Source organism: Triticum aestivum, chromosome 6A (genome assembly GCF_018294505.1).
Source record: "Triticum aestivum cultivar Chinese Spring chromosome 6A, IWGSC CS RefSeq v2.1, whole genome shotgun sequence".
In the NCBI taxonomy this organism is placed as follows: Eukaryota; Viridiplantae; Streptophyta; class Magnoliopsida; order Poales; family Poaceae; genus Triticum; species Triticum aestivum.
Window position 1 is genome coordinate 188549575 of NC_057809.1, and position 25838 is coordinate 188575412.

Sequence of the window (25838 nt, forward strand, 5' to 3'; positions counted from 1 at the left end):
TGATAATTCTTTCTTCCTGATTTTTTCTCCTAAAATAGGATTTTATCGCATTGGAATCAGGTTCTGCGGGGCCACCAGGTGGGGACAACCCACCTGGGCGCGCTAGGAGAGGGGGGCGCGCCCTGGTGGGTTGTGCCCACCCAGGGGCCCCTTGATATGTCTCCAACATATCTATAATTTCTTATTGTTCCATGCTATTATATTATCTGTTTTGGACGTTTAATGGGCTTTAATATGCTATTTTATATTATTTTTGGGACTAACCTATTCACTGGAGGCCCAGTGCCAGTTTCTGTTTTTTTCCCTACTTTAGAGTTTCACAGAAAAGGAATACCAAACAGAATCCAAACTGATTGAAACCTTTGCGATGATCTTTCTTGGACCAAAAGCAAACCAGAAGACTTAGATTTGAAGTCTGGAATGCCACGAGGCGGCCATGAGGCAGGAGGGCGCGCCCAGGGGTGTAGGCGCCCCCCCCACCCTCATGGGCCCATCATAGCTCCACCGACGTACTTCTTCAGCCTATATATACTTTTATACCCTAGAAACATCGCAGGGAGCCACGAAACCACTTTTCCACCGCCGCAACCTTCTGTACCAAAGAGATCCCATCTTGGGGGCTCTTCCGGTGATCTGCCGGAGGGGGAATCGATCACGGAGGGCTTCTACATCAACACCATAGCCTCTCCGATGAAGCGTGACTAGTTTACCACAGACCTTCGGGTCCATAGTTATTAGCTAGATGGCTTCTTCTCTCTCTTTGATTCTCAATACAAAGTTCTCCTCGATGTTCTTGGAGATCTATTCGATATAATACTCTTTTGTGGTGTGTTTGCCGAGATCTGATGAATTGTGGGTTTATGAACAAGATTATCTATGAATATTATTTGGTTCTTCTCTGAATTCTTGTATGCATGATTTTTTTATCTTTGCAAGTCTCTTTGAATTATCGGTTTAGTTTGGCCTACTAGATTGATCTTTCTTGCAATGGGAGAAGTGCTTAGCTTTGGGTTCAATCTTGCGGTGTCCTTTCCCAGTGACAGTAGGGGCAGCAAGGCACTTATTGTATTGTTGCCATCGAGGATAAAAAGATGGGGTTTATATCATATTGTTTGAGGTTATGCCTCTACATCATGTCATCTTGCTTAGTGCTTTACTATGTTCTTATGAACTTAATACTCTAGATGCATGCTGGATAGCGGTCGATGTGTGGAGTAATAGTAGTAGATGCAGAATAGTTTCGATCTACTTGACACGAACGTGATGCCTATATTCATGATCATTTCCTTAGATATTCTCATAACTATGCGCTTTTCTATCAACTGCTCGGCAGTAATCTGTTCACCCACCGTAATACATGCTATCTTGAGAGAAGCCACTAGTGAAACCTATGGCCCCCGGGTCTCTTTCTTATTATATTGCATCTATTTAATTTACATCGCATCTCGTTTACTATTTTGCAATCTTTACTTTCCAATATATACAACAAAAATACCAAAAATATTTATTTTACTATCTTTATTAGATCTCACTTTTGCGAGTGACCGTGAAGGGATTGACAACCCCTTTATCGCGTTATTTGCAAGGTTCTTGATTGTTTGTGCAGGTACTAGGTGACTTGTGCGTTTTCTCCTACTCGATTGATACCTTGGTTCTCAAAAAACTAAGGGAAATACTTATGCTGCTTTGCTGCATCACCCTTTCCTCTTCAAGGGAAAACCAATGCATGCTCAAGAGGTAGCAAGAAGGATATCTGGTGCCGTTGCCGGGGAGATCTACGCCAAGTCAAGACATACCAAGTACCCATCATAAACTCTTCTCCCTAGCATTACATTATTTGCCATTCGCCTCTTGTTTTCCTCTCCCCCACTTCAAAAACAATTTTCGAAAACCTTTGCCTTTTCTTCGCCCCTTTTCTGTTCATCTCTTTTCGCTTGCTTCTTGTGCATCCGTGTGTTAGATCGTTTGTCTTGCCTTCATGGCTAGTCCTCCTATCATTGTTAATACTCCCGATAATGAAGTTCTTAATTTTAAACAAAGGGAGGGAGAAAACCTAAAAGATGCTTGGTATAGAATTTGCAATGCTCAAAATAGATCTACTAGAAAGAAATCTACTTCTGTTCTTCTCCACAATTTTTACGTAGGCATCACTCCTTGGAACAGATATGTTCTTGACACCATTACCGGAGGGAATTTCTTGGGAAGCCATACTTTTGATTCTTATAATGCTATGATAGATTTGTTAGGCTCACCACCTCTTTTGGTCAATGGAACTATTTTAACTTTGGAACATGCACTGGTGCGCGTTGGTCCTAAACAAACGGTTTTAACCCCTTTCCGTGACGGCATTCGGAACCGTCGCCAAGTCAGTGTGGGCGATAGGGGGGTCCTTCCCATATGACCCAGAAACCGTTGGGGATATTCCCTCCTGGCACACACGCTCGGCAAAATGAGGTCGTGTGCGACCGGCTAGTGCTCAAATACGGAAATACGTACAGTAGTGCTAAAAAATGCAATTATACGGCGAAATTGTCTCTTATCGCAAGTACATCCCACACAGTGAGTCCCCGCTAAACATTTCCGTTCGTATATACATCCCACACAGTCGCTACAAGGAAAACATTTGCGCAAGGTGGCATAACGCAAACAATTTTAAAAAGAATGTTGTGTTCATTGATCCAACACGGTTTATTCCTAGAAACTCTGTGCGTTGCCTGAGGTCATCGCCCACAGTGTTTTCTCATTAACCGTTTGCAATAGGAAATCCCAATTAGCGGGCTAATTGCCCTATTATTAATAATCCATTTACTAATCTAATTGACATTCATATTAAGCACATAATATATTCCATTTCCATATCAAGGAAGCAGGATTTCATAATTGAAATACATCGGAGTACAACATGATATAGCTTCAGCACTCAGCTACCCCATTACACAACTGCAACAGTAGCAAGTTTCACATGCAACATCTAGAACCTTTCAAAATTAGCATCATAGAACGTACATAGAGAGATGCATCTCATCTGGAAAACTGCTGAAGTGGAAGATGAATATTGAGCCTTCATTCATGTTGAAGGTCTTTGCAACTTTAGGCCAGTGCCTGTGGATCATTGACCGTCCATCCTTCGACCTCTTCAGGAACAATTCAATATTGAACCGTGGGTGTTGTATGAAAACTTTCCTCGCCTCCTGACCACAGAGGTGGTTTGAGAGGTAATCATCAGTGAAGCCTGAAAACAAGGATGTGCATAAATATCTTCTCTATATTGGAAATGGGGCAAAGGAATACAAAAAGGCAAGGTATAATAGTTAGTACCATCTTGTAAACCTCAATGCTTCTCATTTCTTCCCTGCAACACATATAAGGTAGTTAGTAATCAGGTTAAGTAAGGGTTCGCATGCTATCAGTAACATATGTTGATGATAAATAAGCACATTGCAGATTAATCAGATTAATTCAAGCCACATGGAAAACCCATTTATCCAAACCAAGCATGATTAAGAACTAGGAAAAACAACACTTGTATATGTTTCTCATGTATTAAGTGCAGCCAAATTTGATTTATTCCTCACATGGTATACAATAACAGAATGCGGCCACAACAATTGAACATCACATTGCAGAATTGAACCAAGCAGTTTACTAAACACCACAACAAATGAACCAAACGTTAACTTTGCACCACATTCCAATATAACATACTCCTATTACAAGATCAGACGGTTAACCAAACCAAGCATTCTTAACAACTTGGAAATAGAGCAATTGTATTTGTTTCTCATGTTTTTAGTACAGCCAAATTCGATTTATTCCTCACATGGTATACAATAAGAGAATGCAGCCACAACAATTGAACATCGCATTGCAAAATTGAACCAAGCAGTTAACTAAACACCACAACAAATGAACCAAATGTTACTGAGCACCACATTGCACAATATAACATACTCCTAATAGAAGATCAAACAGTTAACCAAACCAAGAATGCTTAACAACTTGGAAACATAGCATTGTATTTGTTTCTCATGTATTTAGTACAACCAAATTCGATTTATTCCTCACATGGTATACAATAACAGAATGCACCCACAACAATTGAACATCGCATTGCAGAATTGAACCAAGCAGTTAACTAAACACCACAACAAGTGAACCAAGCCACAACAAATGAAACAAGCAATTAACTAATCACCAATTGAACAATATAACATACTCCTAATAGAAGATCATACAGTTAACCAAACCAAGCATGCTTAACAACTTGGAAATAGTGCACCCTTAAGAATTGAACATCACATTTACAGAATTGAACCAAGAAGTTAATTGAACACCACATTGCACGACATATAGAACATATACACTATAGCGGAAGATTGCATGGTAAAAGTAGATAGCACAAAATTTGTCAAGGAAAGGAAGTAGCTAGCAAACTGAACACGGGTCCTTATAGTGAGCTAATAAGACAAGCTACTCCTCATTTTCTAAGATATCGATGACGATTGGCTCCATGGACATGGAAGAGGGCGAGGCCTCCGCATCATGGGTGCCCTCGTTGTAGTGGTGAGTTGCTTGGAGATGCTTGATACATCTCCAACGTATCTATAATTTTTTCTTGTTCCATGCTATTATATTATCTGTTTTGGATTTTTAATGGGTTTAATATTCTCTTTAATATTATTTTTGGGACTAAACTATTAACTGGAGGCCCAGTGCCAGTTTTCTGTTTTTTGCCTATTTTAGAGTTTTGCAGAAAAGGAATACCAAACGGAATGAAACCTTCGGGATAATCTTTCTTGGACTGAAAGCAAACCAGAAGACCTGGAGTTGAAGTCTAGAACGCCATGAGGCAGCCATGAGGCAGGAGGGTATGCCCAGGGGGATATGCGCGCCCCCACCCTTGTGGGCCCCTCGTAGCTCCACCGACGTACTTCTTCCGCCTATATATACTCTTATACCCTAGAAACATAACAGGGAGCCACGAAACCATTTAACCACTGTTGCAACCTTCTGTACCCGTGAGATCCCATCTTGGGGGATCTTTCGGCGATCTGCCGGAGGGGGAATCGATCACGGAGGGCTTCTACATCAACACCATGGCCTCTCCGATGAAGCGTGAGTAGTTTACCATAGACCTTCGGGTCCATTGTTATTAGCTAGATGGCTTCTTCTCTCTCTTTGATTCTCAATACAAAGTTCTCGTCGATGTTCTTGGAGATCTATTAGATGTAATACTCTTTTGCGGTGTGTTTGCCGAGATCCGATGAATTGTGGGTTTATGAACAAGATTATCTATGAATACTATTTGGTTCTTCTCTGAATTCTTATATGGATGATTTGATATCTATGCAAGTCTCTTTGAATTATCGGTTTAGTTTGGCCTACTAGATTGATCTTTCTTGCAATGGGAGAAGTGCTTAGCTTTGGGTTCAATCTTGCTGTGTCCTTTCCCAGTGACAGTAGGGGCAGCAAGGCATGTATTGTATTGTTGCCATCGAGGATAAAAAGATGGGGTTTATATCATATTGTTTGAGTTTATCCCGCTACATCATGTCATCTTTCTTAATGCGTTACTCTGTTTTTATGAACTTAATACTCTAGATGCATGCTGGACAGTGGTCGATGTGTGGAGTAATAGTAGTAGATGCAGAATCATTTCGATCTACTTGACACGGACGTGATGCCTATATTCATGATCATTGCCTTAGATATTCTCATAACTATGCGCTTTTCTATCAATTGCTCGGCAGTAATTTGTTCACCCACCGTAATACATGCTATCTTGTGAGAAGCCACTAGTGAAACCTACGGCCCCCGGGTCTCTTTCTTATTATATTGCATCTGTTTTACTTACATCGCATCTTGTTTACTATTTAGCAATCTTTACTTTCCAAGATATACAAAAAAATACCAAAAATATTTATTTTACTATCTTTATGAGATCTCACTTTTGCGAGTGACCGTGAAGGGATTGACAACCCCTTTTTCGCGTTGGTTGCAAGGTTCTTGATTGTTTGTGCAGGTGCTAGGTGACTTGTGATTTGTCTCCTACTGGATTGATACCTTGGTTCTCACAAACTGAGGGAAATACTTACGCTACTTTGCTGCATCACCCTTTCCTCTTCAAGGGAAAACCAACGCATGCTCAAGAGGTAGCACCCCTCTCCGGTAGGTCTTGGTTCCATAAATACTTATATATTATATAAAAATTCCTCACAAAGTTTTGTCCCATTCCGAGAACTTATATTTCTACACAAAAACAACACCATGGTAGTTCTGCTGAAAACAGCGTCAGTCCGGGGTTAGTTTCATTCAAATCATGCAAACTAGAGTCCAAAACAAGAGGAAAAGCGTTAGGAAAAGTAGATACGTTGGACACGTATCAATCATTAAGGGGGATAGCAGTTCCTGAACTTGGCGACGCACAGCGAGCGCATATGCCCATCATCAAAAGTGAGCTCCTTGAGCTGATCTACGGTGGGGGATCGAAACCAGTCGGCAAGCTTGGCTTTGCCCTTGCCATTGAAACGGAACTTTCCCATTCTAAGGCCTCTGGTTGGGCCAAGGTGACTGCCGAGGATCTGGGAGGACGCATCCAAGCTTTTGCGATAGCCATGGCAGAGCTCGTGGGTGTCGATGAGGTCGAGAGGGGTGGAGTTCCATAGGGGGCGCCACCGCCAAGAAAGGACGGTTGCGTGCGCCCCATATTTGATTAGGAGGAGGGAGATGATGACTGTCAACATATCATCGGGGAGGTTGCTGATGAAGTCTAGGCCTGCTGGAGTCGCTTGCGGTTCTTGCTCGGCCCGCCTCTGCTTGTTGGCAGCCCTATTCTCCACCTCCGGAGTCTCCTTGTCAGCGGTACTTTCTGATAGAAGCAGGACTACAGGAAAAATTTAGTTAAAACAGGGCAATAGAAAAGTGTATTGGTAGCTAAAAGTTATTAGGTAGGAATATAGTAAGAAAATGGAATAACAATTGGTTGCTTATATACTACACAATTCATTTGATATTGCTGGGTAAGTCAACATGCAGATACTTGAAAAGAAAGCTTACTTCCAACAAAGTCCGGACAGATGATATCGTCGGGGAAGTTAGCATGTATCTCATGACCAGGCCCTTTTATGTGCAGTGCAATTATAGTGCTAGGTTTCAGTACATAAAACTTAGAAATTTCATTCCAAAGGCTAGTGCCAAAATAGGAGTCACCACATTCATCAAGTCTTATAGTAGCAACGATTGTAAATCCATGGTTTGTGTTCAGTATGACATCCCTGCAGTCTTGATTTATGTAAAGGGAAACATTGTGCACTACAGATTCTGTTGCACAGCAAGGGACGCGCCAAAGAAAATGGTAGGATTGTTAAAGAAAATATGGTAACATGCAAATGTGGGCCCAAATTGAAAGAACTATACAACAGTTGAAATCGAAGAACAAAAATCTATAATTAAGTAGATAGGGTAAACATGATGTCATGGAAATATGAGAGTAATCGAAAGAACAATGAAATCGAAGGACATTAATCTATAATTAAACAGATAGGGTAAACATGATGTCATGGAAATATGAGAGTAATCGAAAGAACAATACATCATTAATTTGCCTAATATAGAAAGAAGACGGGAAAAATCCCCTTTGACGTATATGGTGCACATGACACCTTTTATCCAAATGTAGCAATATTTAGAATATGTTTAGGAAAGTAGGCAATGCCAACTCATTCAGGGTGAGATTGAACATACCACACGCACCCTCAAGTCAGCTGGAATGTCCGGCGGAGGCTGCAAAGTCCTGATGTGTCCGTGCACTGTACACTCTATGAATGGAAGAAAACCCTCAAATCAGCTCGAATAAAAATGAATTCACGGTGATTTTGGCTGGGTGATTAAAGGAGGCAGATGAACAGGGATAAGATATGAGATAATATCTCGTTAAATTAGATAACTTGTTGTCCATGAGAAAGAACCCTTGGTACGGCAGATTCGCCAACCAAGCGGAGCTGGGTCGACTGCGAGCAGCGTCGAGAAAGTCGATGGCGATAGGCGGCGGCAGTCGGAAGTGGCGAAATGCGGTGGGCTTTGCCAGTAGGCTGGCGGCGGTGGGCGGGGAGCTAAGTGGTTACCTCCGCGATAGGCGGTGCCATGCATAGACATGGAGGAGCTTGTGCAGGTGTGAATGCGGACCAGAGGGGTGGCGGGCAGGGTGAGGGTTTTTGTGACGTGGGGATGGTGAGGGTTTTCTTTTTTACTTTTTTGAATTGGGAGATGAGGGTTTTCTGTCCTACAAAGAATTTCGGAGGCAACGGTTTGCTAGAGCCAACCGTGTGTGATTGACACAACAGGCAAAATGAAAGTCATCGCACATGGTTTCAATTTTGGGAACCGTGTGTGATTGACGTACTACCTCCGTCCTGGTTTATTGGTCCCCTTTGTAATTTGTACCAAATTTCGACCAAATATTTAACTAAGAAACTTTTATGCATGTAACAAAAAATGATATCATTGAACATTATGTTCAAATATGCATCCAACGATATAATTTTTGTTGACCTGCACTAACATTTTGTCAGTTAAATCTTTGGTAAAAATTAAACACAAATTACAAAGGGGACCAGTAAACTAGGACGGAGGTAGATTCCATCAACAGAACTGATTGCATCCATATCCCACATTTAGACATAAGTAAACATAGATTAAACATACTCAGACATAGATAATAAGCGTAGACAAGCATAGATCAACCATAAGTACATAGTTCAACTGTCATTAAGCATACTCAAGCGTACATAGTTCGATCCCACATCTCATCTCACACGCCGGCACGATCCTGAAGCTTCTCCAGGTAGTCGGCATACATGCCGTGCGCCACCCTGCGAGAATACTTCTGCTTGAAGGAGCCAATGGCCCGTCCTCTTGCATGCGCCAGAACACTTACATACCCGTCATGAAGCTTGTGGTTGCAAAGTGGGCATCGATAGCCGCCGTTCCAGGCCGTAATACGCCTGTTATGCATTCCCGCATAAAGCTCCCTCAGGATTTGCCTCTTGTACCTCATCTGGCCATCTTCATCCTCTTTGTCCACATCGTGAGACAACACCTATACAAATAGTAAAACAAATTTGGCATCAAATCAATGTTTACATGTTGTGAAGTAGGATTAGGAATTTATGGCTATTTATTTATACATATCCAGAGATTATGGTTTGATTTTTAAGCACATTCGTCTATGTACATACCAATCATAAAGAAAATAATGGCACAAACATATGTAGGTCATTCAAAATCAATTGTCAAGTCCTGGGGGCTTCGTCGACAATAGCACGCTCCACGGCGGAAGGCGCCCCCTTGCATCCGACCGCCTCGGATGGGCGCGGGCACGAGCGTCCTCGCACACGGCCTCATCGGAGCCCCGCCCCGCCATCCTCAGGACAGCGTGACGGGCCGAGCGACATGGAGCATGGGGCACTTCGGCGAGGTCTTCGGGGCAGCGGCCTCGGAGGCCTACATGCCCTGCATGATGGATCAGGAGTACAAGCTGAAGGACGACCCCGGCTCGTTCCTCGAGCCAGGATGGGAGGAGGAGGCGTTAGGAGCTGAAGCCTTACAGGAGCCGCTAGAGAGCCCCGCGGTCACGCCATCGACGACAGATATAGGGTACCATTAATCCCTCAGGGGCAAGCTTACGCTAACCATGAGTCATAGATGAATCAGTTCACGGCGCCAAACGATGGTTCCGGCAAGGCAATGTCCTCCAAGATAGGAGAGACACGCGGGGGGCTGCGTGGAAGGGGCCAGGAGCAAGGCCCCTCCCTGTGTTGCACGGAGCAAGGCAACGCCCGAAGGTAGGCCCTCTGCCGGGGTGGCGACGGCGACCTTTCCCCGGAAAGGGACCCGTGGTCGTCGAGGGTGCCGCTGGCGTCCCCTCTGCCCTCGTTGGGTCGTCCTGGTTTCCGGTCGTCCCAGCGGTGGTAGGGGGTGGCGCAAGGCGGGGCCCTCGTCAGGCTATACGAAGTAAGGCTCACGCCTATGAAGATCGCCGCCCGTGACACTCTCAGGTAATAATGAGTGGGGCTGTACACGCCCCGGAGCCTCAGGAGAGTCACCCTCGGTCCTCGGGGGCTCCCTCCCACGCCCAGTGGCAGCACTTAGCTCCGTGCTGGTGAGAAGACGTCGAAGACTAGACTAGGCGCCAGACGCGGCCATTTGCTTCGGATCTCTTTTTTGTAACCCTGCCTTCAGGATTTGGATTTAAGTTGAAGTTGAATTTTATTTGATGTGCCCGGGGGGACGCCTTTTCTCGTTCGAGCTATTTCTCGCAGTCTAGTTCTTGCCTTATTTTGGAGATCGCGCCAGTCACTCCTCCCTCACAGGCCCCTCACGAGCCGGGCAGGGCATGAAGCACACAAGCCATGCACGCGCCAAGCCGTGGCTGGCGCTTGCTTATCACGCGGCCCCCTTGGGAGGGTCGACAAACTCCTCAGGAGCTCCTCAAAAAGCCACAATCTCTCAGGCCGGTTTTGGGCTCGTCCCGGCTAAGGTAAACCGCAACAGCAACCTTGCCCCGGCATGCGTAAGCTCGTGAAGACGCGTACTCAATTTGACACAGAAGGATAAAAGCTATGATTGTTTACATGAGGGGCTCCCCCTTTCAAAATGCTCTTACAATCTTCCGGGGCCACGCCCAAGTTTTCACAGGGTTAATGGCAGGGGAACAAGGAATCAGCCAGATATGTCGCTCGCCGTGTCTCCCATATCATCTTCGGATGCACGGTGGTATCGCTGTCGCCATCGTTGGCGTCGCCTCCACCTTCACCAGCGTCGGTGTCGCCCTTGTCAACAACGACGCCTTCGTCTGACACGACCACTACCCCGTCGTCGTTAGAAGAAAAGGCCCTGACCAGCGCATCCACATTGTCTTCAACCCATCGCGCCAGATCGCCCCGGATGGCTTCCAATACGGAAGCAATGGCGGCGTCAAAATCGAAGTTGGGGTCAATGTTCCAAAGGTGTCATAAGACACAGGAGAACGCACGGCCGAGCAGACTGTGACTCCTCTCCTCAACAAGTTGGCGAGCCCTCTCGGAACGGTTCTACAGGCGCGTCACCACATCCCCAAAGAAGCGGAGGTGGTTGGCGTAGTCATTTCCATGGGGTGAGGAGCATTCTCATCGCAAATATGGCCCAGGGCGGTGATGGCCCTGTTCCTGAGGTCCTCGAGCATGGGGGCGTGCACACGCTCCAACGTCCGCCGCTCAAGCACTTCGTCCCTGTTCTGCCACGCGACGGACTCGGCATCAGCGACCCGCTACTGAAGAGAGAGCAGCTCGGCGCGGGATGAAACCAGCTCAGCCTGCGCCGAGGACAGGGCTGATGCGGTGGCCTCCTTGCGCCACTGCACCTCGACCAACCTGGCCTTGAGGGCAGCAGTCCTACCAGCGGCCCCAGCTTCCACGGGCTTCAGCTTCAAGTTGTGCCGGCTCTCAAGATCCGCGCGAGCCTCGGCCACACGGCGGTCGACCTCCTCCTGGGCCCTGACCTCGCGCGCACCAACGTCGTCCTTCGCCTGAGCAACCTGGCGCTCCCTCGTCTCCAGCCGTTTGAGTTCAAGGCTGTGCTCCACGGCTTCCAGCGCCAGCACCCCTTGCGCTTCCGGATCTCTTCCTCCTCGGTGGGCGACCCCCTTAACGACACAAGAGCAGCCCTGCGCGCCTCCACCTACTGATCCAAGACGGCGCTCCACGCTTGGAGCTCCCATGCACGTTTCTCCGTGGCCTCGCGATGGCGGTCAGCTTCCCGAGCCGCCTCTAGAGCTCGGGAGCAGGCCTCACGGGAGGCTTCCAGAGAAGCCTCGGCCTTCCTGTTGTCCAGCTCACGCTGGTGGCGCCCGAGGTTGATGGCCACCTTCAGCTTGTGCCACTCCTCCGCCAACCGAAGACCCTCGGCCCTGAGGCACACATCGACACCCTCAAGTTCTTCACCGAGTCAGTTCATCGTGCTCATCGCCTCTTGGAAGAGCTCATGACGAGCAACGCTTTGCCCGTGCTCGAACTCGAGCACACGGCTCATCTCGCCCTCCACTACGGGGGCTGTGGGTGACGCCCGACGCGGTACGTCCCCTCTCAGCAGGGGCAGGGGGTCGGCGCTGCCCCAAGCACCGACTGGGTCTCGCGAGGGGCCCGAACTAAACGGGGCCCGCTGCTTGAAGAGGACCCCAGGATCGAAGCCAGCCAGCCGCCGGTAGTGATCAGGGAGGAGACGTTGGCACGCTTGACGCGCTCTAAGCCAGGCCGCGAAGGAAGGACAGCGAAGGCGCGAGATCAAGATGCCCTGACGACGGGCCAACTCCCGCGGTGGACCCAGTGCCGTGTGCGGCGCACGAGCCTGCGGCGCTCGAGCTTGGTGTGTGCAACGAGATGAGATGGAGATGCTTCTCAAGAGATTTTACGGCCTTGGCAGAAGGGGTCCTGAGGGGACGATCGTCAGGAAGGAAAGCAGCACATAGAAGATCACCAAGATAAGGTACTTACTCGTCAACGGCGATATACTTCCTCCGTTTCAACGGCCCGAAGGTACCGCTGCCGCAGCTTGGGGACCCTTTTCTCTTGCGGAGTTATGCGAAGTCCACGCACAGCCGGCCGAAGCGCTGTACATGGAGGCCGATGCGAGGTGCGGCTGGAGAAGTGCTCGGAGGGGCAGCCTCAGAAGCGCCAGGCTGAGGAGAGCTGGCCGGCTCTACCTCACAGTGAGTAGCCAAGGCCTCAGGAGCCCTGGCCGCGAGAGATGCGGGCTGCACCGCCCCTTCAACCGCCGCCCGAGGGCAAGAGTCAGGGGACCCCGAGGTCGATGCTTCAGGAGCCCTAGGCGGCATCAGCATCTCGGCACCTTCACTATCGGCCCCCAATGGTGCACGCCCCTATAACACCCATGATGCGGCTATATCTCCCACGTGTCGGGGCACGACTTAGAGGCATAACTGCATGGTAGGCATGCCGCAAGAGGGGTAATATTTACACATCCCATGTACTGAATAAGAAAGGGATAAAGAGTTGGCTTACAATCGCCACTTCACACAATACATAAATATATCATACATCATCCAGAATACAATCAAGGTCCGACTATGGAACCAAATAAAAGAAAGACAACCCCAAATGCTAGATCCCCGATAGTCCCAACTGGGCTCCTCTACTGATCATCTGGAAAGGAAACATAGTAACGGCCCAAATCCTTGTCGACCTCCCACTTGAGTTCGGTAGCGTCCCCTGCACTGGCATCATCGGCACCTGCATCTGTTTGGAAGTATCTGTGAGTCACGGGAACTCATCAGTCTCACACCCTCGTGATCAAGTCTATTTAAGCTTAAAGGTAGGGAAGGGTGGTGAGGTGGAGCTACAGCAAGCACTAGCATATATGGTGGCTAACTTACGCAAAAGAGAGCGAGAAGAGAAGCAAAGCACGATCGAGAAGCTAATAGTGATCAAGAAGTGATCCTGAAGCTACTTACGTTCAAGCATAACACGTGACTGTGTTCTGTTCCCGGACTCCGCCGAAAATAGACCATCATGGCTACACACGCGGTTGATTCATTTTAATTAAGTTAAGTGTCAAGTTCTCTACAACCGGATATTAACAAATTCACATCTGCCCATAACCGCGGGCACGACTTTTGAAAGTTCAAAACCCTGCAGGGGTGTCCCAACTTAGCCCAACACAAGCTCTCACGGTCAACGAAGGATATTCCTTCTCCTAGGAAGACCCTATCAGACTCAGAATCCTGGTTACAAGACATTTCGACAATGGTAAAACAAGACCAGCAAGACCACCCGCTGTGCCGACAAATCCCGATAGGAGCTGCACATATCTCGTTCTCAGGGCACACCGGATAAGCTAAGCGTACAGGAACCAACATAACCCAAGTTGCCAAGGGACGGTCCTGCACGGTGCTCTAGTTTGGACCAACACTCAGAGGAGCACTAGCCCGGGGGTTTAAAATAAAGATGACCCTTGAGTCTGCGGAACCCAAGGGAAAAGGCTTAGGTGGCAAATGGTAAAACCAAGGTTGGGCCTTGCTGGAGGAGTTTTATTCAAGGCGAACTGTCAAGGGGTTCCCATTATCACCCAACCGTGTAAGGAACGCAAAATTAAGGAACGTAACACCGGTATGACGGAAACTAGGGCGGCAAGAGTGGAAAAAACACCAGGCATAAGGCCGAGCCTTCCACCCTTTACCAAGTATATAGATGCATTAAAGTAAACAAGATATAATAATGATATCCCAACAATATCCAAGTCCCAACATGGAACAAACTTCATCTTCACCTGCAACTAGCAACGCTATAAGAGGGGCCGAGCAAAGCGGTAACATAGCCAAACAACGGTTTGCTAGGAAAGGTGGGTTAGAGGCTTGACATGGCAATATGGGAGGCATGATATAGCAAGTGGTAGGAAACGCGACATAGCAATAGAGCGAACAACTAGCAAGCAATGATAAAAGTGATTTCGAGGGTATGCTCATATTGCCTGCAAAGTTCTCAGAGTTGTCAAAAGCTTGATCCTCGTAAGCATTATCAACAGGTTCCTCGATCACGTACTCGTCTCCCCGATCTACCCAACGCAAGAACACAACCAAAGGACCAACAATCAATCACGGTGCAATGCGCAAGCAACATGATGCAAAAGATGGCATGATATGCGAGATGTGATATGCAATGCATGTGCGTGCTCCGGAAGGAAAAGGATTAACAAGGCATCAACTTGGCAAACAAAGTGTGCTGCTAAAAAGATGAGATGATTTCGGTCGAAATCGATATAAAGATCACCGGAATCGGATGCACGGTTTGCAAATGGAAAGCAAAACAATAATGGCACAATTCTGCGATTAATAGCATGATGCCATCTAGAATGGAACAAGAAACTAAGCTACTGCACTCCAACATAGCCACAAAGCACATGGCAGTGATCTACCCAAGATGCTTGACAAAACATGAACACTGAGCTATGGCTAAATCACACAAGAGCAGGTTCAAACAAGCATGGCAAAAGTGCAAAAGGTATCAGCTTCACAGACTGTGAAAATACTAAAATGCCAGAAAATAACATCAGGAAGCCATGTTTAGATCAAGCAAACAAAATGCTACAGGAAAAGAACATAGCAAACAAAGGCATGGAATGAATCTACTCAAAGCATAGAACAAAAGATCCTTACTTATCATCAGCCAAAAAGGCACAGAAGATATGATGGCACCCATGTAAACATAGCAAGTTTTATTACCAGATTCAGACTAAGCAGAAAACAGAGCATGGCATAAACAGAATTATGAAGGCATCTTTGCAAGCTCAAATCACTCATCACAAAGCCTTGCATAACAAAACAAGCATATAAATAGCAAGAAGACATGTTCATGAAGCTAACCATGGCAAGATCAAGTTCATAGCATGCTTGTATCAACTACAACAACCATGGCAAAAATGATTAACATTTAACCAATCTGCCAGGAACATTTTATAGCAAAAGTAGAGCAATATTAAATCATGCTAGGGCACTCCATAATTGCAAACGGTGGCATGGATGGATAAAGCATAACCATATGTCCAAATCATCCTTACTGAAGCAACTCAAAACAATCATGGATCTCACTGTAGCATCATGGTTACATGGTATAAAAATAACAGCAGGATAATGACTTAGTGAAATCCTAAGTCCCTGAAATCAGCAATAACATGAAGGCTACTTTGCATGCTTGTGCTAGTCACCACATTGATCACAAAAATACATGTCAAGCACCCCTGAAAAGATGGCATGGCATAGATCAAAACACATGTAGAGCTCATGCCCATATGCAGCACACAACAAATGTGGCAAAAATAAAAAATCACCCTAAACTGACAAGTAACAGGAGCTAACATTTTATAGCACTCTTGCATCAGTGATTTGGGCATCAAGATGGACTCAAACAAGCATGTCACAAAGGAATGAAATGAAGAGCACATCATGATGAACATTTTGATTTCTCATCCGCACAAAATGGAGCAACATTCATGAAGTTATGTCATGATGAACGGAGCATAAAAAGTAGCAGAGGAAAAGGTCTTAGGGAAATTTTAGGGTCAACCTCAGATCTAGGGTTCGCGGGGCACGGATGTCGAGGTTCATCGGAGAGTCAGCCGGAGACGCTACCGGAGAGGAGGGAGACAACGGTGAGCTTGGGGCGGCGGATCCGTGGCGGAGGAGGCCGGATCGGGTGCAGAGGAGGCCGGATCCGGTGAGGGGCGGCGCGGGCGGTGAACAAGGATGGCGAAGGAGCGGCGGCAACTGGAGCTCTCCGGGCGGCGACGGCGAAGCAGGTGCGGCGAGGCGGAGGAGGTGGCCGGTGCAGTGAGGCGGCGGGCGACGGTGTTCCGAGACGCGGGGCGTCGGCGGATGGGCTCAGCAGGCCCGACGCGGGCTCACGGGCCGGCGGCGGTGGGCGGCGGCGTTCTGCCACGAGGCGGTGTGGGATTCGCCGGGCGGCGCGGTGGACGTGTCTGGCGCGCGGAGGAAGAGGAAGACTAGGGTTTCACCCGAATTTTGGAGGGGGTGCACATATTTATAGCTAGGAGGAGGTAGGAGTGTCCAAATGAGGTGTAGTTTTCGACCACGCGATCATGATTCGGTGGCAGAGGACATGGGAGTGGTTTGGAAGGGTTATCGGGATGTTTTGGAGGGGTGTTGGGCTGCAACACACACGAGGCCTTCATGGTTACCCGGTTAACCGTTGGAGTATCAAACAGACTCCAAATGGCACGAAATTTGACAGGCGGTCTACCGGTGGTTTAACAAGGCCGCCTGGCAAATCTCGGTCCCTTCCGAGAATGTCTAACACCCACTCACGAAAAGAGAACAAAAGGGGACGCTGGTGCACGTAGGAGTGTCGGATTGCAAAACGGACAACGGGGAAAATGCTCGGATGCATGACACGAACACGTATCCAAATGAGATGCACATGATGACATGATATGAAATGCATGACATGAACAAAATGCAAAAAGGCACAGAATATATGATGGCTCCCATGTAAACATAGCACGTTTTATTACCAAATTCAGACTTAGCAGAAAACAGAGCATGGCATAAACAGAATTATGAAGGCATCTTTGCAAGCTCAAATCACTCATCACAAAGCCTTGCATAACAAAACAAGCATAGCAATAGCAAGAAGACATGTTCATTAAGCTAACCATGGCAAGATCAAGTTCATAGCATGCTTGGATCAACTACAACAACCATGGCAAAATTGATTAACATGTAACCAATCTGCCAGGAACATTTTATAGCAAAAGTAGAGCAATATTAAGTCATGCTAGGGCACTCCATAATTGCAAACATTGGCATGGATGGATAAAGCATAACCATATGTCCAAATCATCATTACTGAAGCAACTCAAAACAATCATGGATCTCACTGTAGCATCATGGTTACATGGCATAAAAATAACAGCAGGAAAATGACTTAGTAAAATCCTAAGTCCCTGAAATCAGCAATAACACGAAGGCTACTTTGCGTGCTTGTGCTAGTCACCACATTGATCACAAAAATACATGGCAAGCACCCCTGAAAATATGGCATGACATAGATCAAAACACATGTAGAGCTCATGCCCATAAGCAGCACACAACAAATGTGGCAAAAATGACAAATCACCCTAAACAGATAAGTAACAGGAGCTAACATTTTATAGCACTCTTGCATCAGTGATTTGGGCATCAAGATGGACTCAAACAAGCATGTCACAGAGCAATGAAATGAAGAGCACATCATGATGAACATTTTGATATCTCATGCGCACAAAACGGAGCAATGGTCATGAAGTTATGTCATGATGAACAGAGCATAAAAAGTAGTAGAGGAAAAGGACTTAGGGAAATTTCAGGGTCAACCTCAGATCTAGGGTTCGCGGGGCCGGATGTCGAGGTTCGTTGGAGAGTCGGCCGGAGACGCTGCCGGAGAGGAGGGAGACGACGGCGGGCTTGGGGCGGCGGATCCGGGGCGGAGGAGGAAGGATCGAGTGCGGAGGAGGCCGGATCTGGTGAGGGGTGGTGCAAGCGGCAGACCAGGACGGCGGAGGAGCAGCGGCGACCGGAGCTCTCCGGGCGGCGGCGGTGAAGCTGGTGCGGCGAGGCGGCGGAGGTGGTCGGTGCGGCGAGGCGCGGGGCGCGCGGGGTGAAGCGGGCGCGGGGCAGCGACGGATGGACTCGGCGGGCTCGACACGGGCTCACGGGCCGGTGGCAATGGGCGGCTGCATTCTGCCACGTGGCAGCGCGGGATTCGCCGGGCGGCGCAGTGGACGTGTCCGGCACGCGAAGGAAGGGGAAGACTAGAGTTTCGCCCGAATTTCGGAGGGGGTGCACATATTTATAGCTAGGAGGATGTAGGATTGTCCAAATGAGGTGTAGTTTTCGACCACGCGATTGTGAAACAACGGCGGAGGACATGGGAGTGGTCTGGAAGGGTTATTGGGCCGTTTTGGAGTGGTGTTGGGCTGCAACACACACGAGGCCTTCACGGTTACCTGGTTAACCGTTGGAGTATCAAACGGACTCCAAATGACACGAAATTTGACAGGTGGTCTACCGGTGGTGTAACAAGGCCGCTTGGCAAATCTCACTCCATTCCGAGAATGTCTAACATCCGCTCACGAAAAGTGAACAAAAGGGGACGCTGGGTGCACGTAGGAGTTTCGGATTACAAAACGGACAACGGGGAAAATGCTCGGATGCATGAGACGAACACGTATGCAAATGAGATGCACATGATGACATGATATGAAATGCATGACATGAACAAAATGCAAAACAAAGACAAAAACCCAACCACGAAGGGAATCTCATAACTTAAAGCCAAAAATGGCAAGAGTCGGAGTACAAATATGGCAAGTTACATCCGGGTGTTACATGCACGCCCCCCTGCACCAACCCTTGGAGCGAGCTCTGCGCCAGCGTCAAGGAAAGGAACCACGACGATGGGGTTCTCGTGGGGCTCCATGAGGCCAGATGGGCGCAACCCCCACTCGTCGAAGGAGGGCATCTGCTCCACGAAGGACATCTTGTTCGAGCAGCGGTACAAAACACAACTCTTCCTCGGCAAGTTGTCCGGAAACGGGACGCCCGTCAGGTCCTCAAACACCGTTCGCTACACCTCATGGGGGAGCTTAGACTCCTAAAGTCTCATGTGGTCCTGGCTGCTAAGCAAGGCCCACATCGGCCGGGAGTGGCGCTGAAGCGGAGCAATTCGGCGCCGGACGAACTCCCTCACCACCATAGGCGCAGTCACGCCAAGGTCATTGAGCCATCTCAACCTCATCTAGGCGGGGACAGGGCATGGATTGGCGAGCCTTCAGTGGCACCAGCCGAAGTTAGGAATGGCGGGCTCAGACGGAGAAGAGAGCAGGGGGCTGAGCACTCCAGCATCAACAAACACCCACCGTGTTCGGAACCCGCTCGCGGATGGTGGAAGCTCGAAGTCAATCCCATCGTCGGCCGTTGCCGCCACGGCCTGGAAGCTCAGGCACCCGAAGCTCTGCCTAGGATCAATCAGGTGCAGCGAGAAGAAGTGGCAGAAAAGAGCCACAGAAGGAGCAATGCCGACCATGGCCTCGCAAATGGAGGCGAAGACGGCAAGCGGGTTCACGGATTGGGGATCAAGGTGCACCATGTGGATCTGGTAATGGGAAAGCACTACGTTGAGGAAGGCGGAGAAAGGAGGGACCAAGCCGGCCCAGAGGGCGTCGATGAAGAAGGGGACCTCTGTAATGCCCTCGATGCGGCTATATCTCCCATGTGTCGAAGCACGACTTAGAGGCATAACCGCATTGAAAGCAATGTCGCAAGTGAGGTAATCTTCACAACAACCCATGTAATAAATAAGGGAAAAAACATAGTTGGCTTACACTCGCCACGTCACACAAATAGCATAAATATCATTACATTCATCCAGTTACACTCAAGGTCCGACTACGGAACCAAAATGAAGATAAACCCCAAATGCCACAATGTCCCCGATCGCCCCAACTGGGCACCACTACTAATCGTCTGGAAAGGAAACGTAGAATCGACCCGAGTCCTCATCGAATTCCCACTTGAGCTCAGTCGAATCACCTGGAGCGGTATCATCGGTCCCTGCATCTGGTTTGGAAGTAAATTGCGTGTCACGGGGACTCATCAATCTCACACCCTCGCGATCAAGACTATTTAAGCTTATAGGAAGGGTAAAAGTATGAGGTGGAGCTGCAGCAAGCGACTAGCATATATGGTGGCTAACATACGCAAAAGAGAGCGAGAAGAGAAGGCAAAGGCATGGTCGATGAACTATGATCAAGAAGTGATCCCAGAATAGCCTACGTTCAAGCATAACATGAGACCGTGTTCTCTTCCCGGACTCCGCCGAAAAGAGACCATCATGGCCACACACTCAGTTGATTCATTTTAAATAAGTTAAGTTTCAGGTTTTCTACAACCGGACATTAACAAATTCCCATCTGCCCATAACCGCGGGCACAACTTTCGAAAGTTCAAATCCCTGCAGGGGAGTCCCAACTTAGCCCATCACAAGCTCTCATGGTCAATGAAGGATATTCCTTCTCCCAAGATGATCCGATCAGACTTGGAATCCCGGTTATAAGACATCTCAACAATGGTAAAACAAGTCCAGCAAAGCCACCCGAATGTGCTGACAAATCCCGATAGGAGCTGCACATATCTTGTTCTCAGGGCACACCGGATAAGCAATCCATACAACTAAAACCAGCCCTTGAGTTTCCCCGAGGTGGCGCTGCAAGGGGATCTAGTTTGGACCAACACTCAGAGGAGCACTGGCCTGGGGGTTTAATAAAGATGACCCTTGGGCTCCGGAAACCCAAGGGAAAAAGAGGCTAGGTGGGAAATGGTAAAACCAATGTTGGGCATTGCTAGAGGAGTTTTATTTAAGGCGAACTGTCAAGGGGTTCCCATTATAACCCAACCGTGTAAGGAATGCAAAATCAAGAACATAACACTGGTATGACGGAAACTAGGGCGGCAAGAGTGGAACAAAACAACAGGCATAAGGCCGAGCCTTCCACCCTTTACCAAGTATATAGGTGCATTAAAAAATAGACAAGATATAATAATGATATCCCAACAATAAACATGTTCCAACAAGGAACAAACTCCAATCTTCACCTGCAACTAGCAACGCTATAAGAGGGGTTGAGCAAAGCGGTAACATAGCCAAACAACGGTTTGCTAGGACAAGGGGGGTTAGAGGTTTGACATGGCAATACGGGAGGCATGATAAGAAAGTGGTAGGTATCGTAGCATAAGCATAGCAAAAGAGCGAGCATCTAGCAAGCAAAGATAGAAGTGATTTTAAGACTATGGTCATCTTGCCTGCAAAGTTCTCCGAGTTGACTTGATCCTCGTAAACGTACTCAATGGGCTCCTCGATCACGTACTCGTCTCCCGGCTCTACCCAAGCAAGAAGAACAAGCAAAGGGAGACACAATCAACCACGTGCAATGCACAAACAACATCATGCAAAACATGTCTTGATATGCGGGATGCGATATGCGATGCATATGCATGATTTGGAAAGGAATGATTGAACCTGGCCTCAACATGGAAAACCAAGAGTTCCACTGGAAAGAGGAGTTGATTTCGATCTAAATCGATATAAATATCACCGGAATCGGATGCACTGTTTGCAAATGACAAGCAAAACAAATATGACACCGATTTGCGATTAACAGCACGAGACCATCTAAATGCATCAAGAACAACATGCTACAACACTCTAACACAGAAAAAAAATACATGGCAAGGATCCACTCAAGATGCTTTACAAAAGATGAACACTGAGCTAAGGCTAATTCACTCAATAGCAGGTTCAAACAAGCATGGCAAAAGTGCAAAAGATATCACGTTACAGACTTAATGAAATAAACAACGAGTCAGGAATTTAACATCAGGAAGCAATGTTTAGAGCAAGATAACTACATGCTACAGGAACATATCATGGAAAAGCAAGGCATGGCATGAAGTTACTCAAAGCATACAACCAAAGTCCCTTACTGACCATAAGTTAAAAGGGATCAGAAAATACAATGGCAACCGTGTGAACATAGCAATTATCGTTAACAGATTCAGACTTAGAAGAAAAACTGGAACATGGCAAAACAGATATTAAGTAAGCATGTTTACGACATCGATACACTCACCATGAGGCATTGCATGATAAACTAAGCATACACCCAGCAAGTAGACATCGCATGGAAGCTAAACATGGCAAGAGCAACATCATAGCATGCACGGATCAACTACAACAAGCTCGGCAAAATTGCTTAACATGTAAACATTCTGCCAGGAACATTTTATAGCGAAAGTAGAGCTCGATTGACTCAAGCTAGGGTGCTCCATAAATGCAAACAAAGACATGGATGAATAGAGCACCACAATATCTACAAAACATCCTTACTGATCATGCTCAAAAGAGGCATAGATCACTTGGTAGCAACATGAACACATGGCATAAAAATTACAGCAGGAAAAGGACTTAGTGAAATTCTAAGTCCCTGAAATCAGCAACATTAAGTGAGCTACTTTGCATGCTTGTGCTAGTCACCACAGAGATCACAAAAATACATGGCATACCCCTTGTAAATATGGCATGGCATACTTCAAAACTCATGTAGGGCTCAAGATCATAGGAGGCACACAACAATCATGGCAAAAATGACAAAAGTGCATTTGCTGATATGAAACTGAAACTAACATTGCATAGCCCTCTTCCAACGGCATTTAGGGCATCAAGATGAGCTCAAATGAACATGATGCAATGAGATGAAATGAAGCACTCGTCGAGACGAACATTTCGATATGCTACATGCACGAATCGGAGAAATCGTTGCAGAGTTATGCGCTGACGAAGTATGCAAAATAAAATTAGGGTTAGGAGGGGAAGTCAACCGATCCGAAATCTAGATCCAAATCTGGCCGGGGTATTGTAGCACCGCGAATGTCGAGGATCGCCGGCCACATCTTCGAGGTCGCCGGACTTGGGCCGAGGTCGCCGCAGGAAGGAGGAGCCGGATCCGGGAGGGTCGCCGGTGAAGTGGGGCGTTGGAGGAGCTCGCCGGGACGTGCGGTGGTGTGGCCGCGGTGTCGGTGCAGGCGGTGCCTCGCCGGAGCGGCGAGGCTGGCGATGGCGTGCGGTGGCCGGAGCAGGGAGCTCGCCGGCGTGGGCGAAGGGACGAGGCGGCGCGGGCGGCGCGCCTGGAGATGGGCTCGTGGGCCGGCTGCGGGCTCGGCTGGCCTCGTGCGGAAGGCGGCCGGCGGTGCCACATGGCGTGATGCAATTGGCAGCGGTGGTCTCGTCTGGTCGGAATCGGACGTGTCCGGCGCGGCGCGAGCGGATTTTTAGGGTTAGGGGTGGAGGAGACCCGGGATTTTCATGGAGGGACCTATATATAGAGGTAGAGGGAGCTAGGAGGCTCCAAATTGAGCATAGTTTTCGGCCACGCGATCGTGATCAAACGATCTAGAGGATGGAGGAGGTTTAGGTGGGTTTTGGGCCACTTTGGAGAGGTGTTGGGCTGCAACACACACGAGGCCTTTTCGGTCCCTCGGTTAACCGTTGGAGTATCAAACGAAGTCCAAATGGCATGGAACTTGACAGGCGGTCTACCGGTAGTAAACCAAGGCCGCTTGGAAAGTCTCAGTCCAATCCAAGAACGTTTAATACCTGCACACGAGAAGAGGTAGAAAGGGACACTGGAGGACATAGGAGCGCCGGTATGCAAAACGGACAACAGGGAAAATGCTCGGATGCATGAGACGACCACGTATGCAAATGATGACATGATATGAGATGCATGACAAAGGCAAAACAACAACGAAGACACAAACCTGACAACAAGGAAATACAATAACTTAGTGCCGGAGATGGCAAGAGTTGGAATACAAATGTGGCAGGTTACATACGGGGTGTTACAACCTCAGTGGCCGTCCGGTCAATGCGAGCACGGGAAGTAGGCCAAGCCTCCATCTATCCCCACTCATTGAAGCTGGATGCGAGCATGGGATGCACCTTGCCCATGGCATCATCGTTGAGCACCCGCGATCGGACTACTGCGGGCTCGGCGGCCGGGGGTGCACTAGCCAAAGACAGAGGCTTCTTCCCTTTATCTGCTTGCGTCGGCGCCATGGCGATGGGGCGAGCAGAGCTAAGGTCAGATTGGAAAGAGGATCAGAGTCTGGGGGAAGCAGAGGAATTGGAGGAGAATGGCGCAAGCGATGGAAGAATAACAGTGTAGACCGTGGTGGCCGTTTAGCCAGGCGGGTATCAAGGTAGTGTGGGGAAGCGGAGATGCCCATGTCCAATCAACCGCCACGTGTCGACCGAGGTCGCAGGCTATAGGGGCCCGCGGTGCTCCACACTTGACCCTTGGCTTCGCCTCGAAGCCAAGCCCGAGCGCGCCTTGGGCCCGGGGGCTACTATCGGTGTTCTGGGAACAGGGGTCCCCAGACTTGCCTGCCTGCGGCCCACGACGTGGCTTTGCTGGCAGGACTGTACGGCCCATCTTCATCAACAAGGAATCAAGACCCTCGTGAGGGGCCAAGCCTCACAAGGCGGATGACACAACACCTCCTTAGGAGCAGCCTCATCAGGCCGGCTCATGAGGGGCGGAGAGTTCAAGGTTGGGCAAACCTCGTGAGGTTTCTGTGACGTAAGCCATGACGATCGAGACCAGGCGGGTGCCAGCGCGTGCAGCGTCCTTGTTTCCCCTTTGGTGCCAAGGGGGAAAGCGCAGGGGCGGAGTGCCGACGCATTAAGCAAAGGTTTTCATATTTGTGCAACGAGACCAAGACCAGAAGGACGGCAAGACCGAGGCCATCATGGATCCCAGGACGGCGTCACCACAAGAACCTTTGGCAGGCGAAGACCACCTTTTGTCAGGATAGCTTGTACTAACTGTCCCCTTTTAAATTGGACGTTATTGGCTCCCTTCCCGCTCAATATTTGGGGAGAGGACCAGGGCCTCTATAAATAGGACTAGCCATCACCATAGGCAGGGGAGGATCCAAGGTCACCCCCAGCCACACAAGTGCACCAAGCACAAGAACACCTCGACCTGAGGAGGCTGTTCTTCCCCTTATACTATTCATCCTCAGCCCAAGAGGCAATCCACCACCACCACACTGGAGTAGGGTATCACACCACAATGGTGGCCCAAACCAGTATAAATCTGGTGTCCTTTGTGTTGCGAGTTCGTCGAGTTAGTTCGTGAGACCTAGGCTAAGTTAGGACGCGGATCGATAGGGGGGAGATCTTCACACGCACCCCAGTGTTTGAACCTTAAGGGTTTTGCCGGAACCCGTGATCCGACGGCGTCATGTATATTGTTTTTCTATTTGGATGATTAATGTTGTTGCTTTATTGATTGACCGAAGCATGGCACGTATCCATTGTTGATCTAACGCTGACGGTTCGAATAAATAATTCGTTTGGGATATTGGTTCCCAATTATTAATAATCTCCCGTTTGTAATGAGATAAAGATTACATCAAAACTGGTCTCAAATTTGACCAAAAAATGTACAATGCCACTTTTTATTGGTATCCATATGACAACACAATAAGTTTCATGAACTTCAAGTAAGTTTTGGATGTACTAGAATTTAAAAATCAAGATTCTCAATGTTTGAAATTTCTTGCACGAGGAGTAAACATGCACCCAGTGATTCACATATGTTTTTGCAATCCATTTAGGTGCACTGTCACGTGCGCATGTAGCTCAAATTTGATTTTTGCACATTATACCCATACA